Below are 2500 nucleotides of genomic sequence, written 5' to 3'. Positions count from 1 at the left end.
AAACACTAGCCATTAACAAAGTAGCACCAACAATCATAAAATTCATAGAGCACTCTATGAATAAATGGCAAACAGTCCTACACCTCCAAACAAAAGAGGGACTCATGAAAACCAAAGACATCTCCATTAGAAGAGGAATATTCCAGGGAGACACGCTCTCTCCACTCCTTTTCTGCTTGGCACTGTCACTTCTATCTGATATGCTAAATAGAACTGGATGCGGATATAAATGTTACGGCAAAACGATCAGCCACCTTTTATATATGGATGACCTAAAACTATACGCTGCAAATGACAAACAGCTGGAAACACTATTAAAGACAGTTCATGGATTTACCAAAGAAATAGATATGAAATTTGGATTAGAAAAATGCGCCAAAGTAACCATGAAAAGAGGAAAACTAGTTAAGAGTAACAACATCACACTAGATAAAACAAATGAAATAAAAGAATTAGACCAAAGCCAAACTTACAAATACTTAGGAATCCATGAACTAGATAAGACACAACACATACAAATGAAAGAAAAAATTTTAAAAAAATTTTAAAAACTACTATAAAATAACCACCATAGGACTGCAAAAATACCTACTTCAGAAGGAAGGAAAACTGATCCAGATAGCAGCAAAACACGAGCAAAACAAAAAACTGTTCTCAGTATTTAAGGAAGCTGACAAATACAAACAAGAAATCATACCACCTAATAAACACGAAGAAGAAGAAGAAGATGATGAAGAAACAACAAAAGCTATAAAACAAATGAAATCCAAACTAAAAATAGAACAGCAACGAGCCATGATAAAACGATGGCAAGAAAAGCCCCTTCATGGTAAATACTGGAGTAAACTAAACGCAAAAGAAATAGACAAAGAAAAATCCCAGCAATGGTTGAGAAGCTCAGGACTCAAAGCAGAAACAGAGGGATTTTTAATTGCAGCACAAGACCAAGCCTCCCCACCAGAAATTACCAAAAACATGTAATGAAAAGAAATATTACAAGTAACTGCAGAATATGTGGAGATGGACAAGAAACAATAAATCATATTATCTCTAGCTGCCCAGTCCTGGCTAAGAAGGAATATATTCACAGACATGACAGAGTTGGAACCTACATACATTGGAAGCTATGCCAACATTATGGAATAACAACAGAAAAAAGATGGTATAGGCACACACCAGAAAAGGTCACAGAAAACGAGAAAGCAACCATACTCTGGGATATGCCGATACACACAGATAGAGAAATTAAGGCCAACAGACCAGATATAGTTGTCAGAGATCATGAAGGAAAAAAATGCTTTCTAATTGATGTATCAATACCGGCAGATGACAACGTGTCTCTAAAAGAAATGGAGAAACTCTCAAAATACAAAGACCTGGAAATAGAGGTAACTAGAATGTGGAACCTGAAAACAGAAACAATTCCTATCATAGTAGGTGCATTAGGCATGATAAAAAAATATTCAGACAAATACATAACAAGAACACCAGGACTTACAAACACATATAACATACAGAAAATTGCACTACTAGGCACTGCACACATCCTACGCAGAACACTTTCCATACAATAACCATCAGAGAATCACAACAAATCACAGCACATACCCAAGGCACACAGAGCTGCGCTCGGTAGTGAAGTGAAAGCACGCTATAAAAATAAAACTACTGAATAATAATAATAATAAGAGAAATAATAATAATAATAATAATAATAATAATAATAATAATAATAATAATAATAATAATAATAAGAGAAAAGAGAAAATCAGGAAGGAATGTTATAGGAGAGTTCGTGCAGTCCTGAAATCTGAACTAAATGCACGTAACAAGGTGTTAGCTATAAATTCCTTAGCAGTTCCAGTTGTTACTTATAGCTACAATGTGTTGAACTGGAATATGAGTGAAGTAAAGAATATAGATAGGAAAATACGCAAGGCAGACGTAGATCGCCTTTACCTTCCCAGAGCCCAAGGAGGTCGAGGCCTGATCCAATTTGAACTAGCTTACAAAACAACCACAATTGGACTGGCCAAATATCTCGAAGTATCGAATGAATGGATGCTAAAGCTCGTGGAACATCACGAGAGACGAAAGAAGCTTCATTCTATCATAAAGGAAAGCAAAAAATTTGCTATTGATCTCGTGCAGGATACCCAAACTGAACAACCCGAGGGAAGTACGGCAACTATTGTTGCAAAGAAAGTGAAAATGATGGCAATGAAAAAAGCGCACGAGCAATTGGCTGATAGGTGGGAGGAGAAACCTCTGCACGGCAAATATGTGACTCGCAGCAAACAAGCTGATGTTGACCAGAAGCAAACCCATCAGTGGTACGGAGCTCAGGGCTAAAAGCAGAGAGCGAAGGTTTCATCCTGGCTGCTCAAGATCAAAGCCTATTAACCCGGAACTACCATGCCAATGTGATGAAAAATGGAGCAGACCCAAAATGCCGATTCTGCAACGACATGATTGAAACAGTGGACCACCTAATCTCTGG

Source organism: Octopus sinensis, linkage group LG3 (genome assembly GCF_006345805.1).
Source record: "Octopus sinensis linkage group LG3, ASM634580v1, whole genome shotgun sequence".
NCBI lineage: Eukaryota > Metazoa > Mollusca > Cephalopoda > Octopoda > Octopodidae > Octopus > Octopus sinensis.
This window is presented reverse-complemented; position numbering follows the sequence as displayed.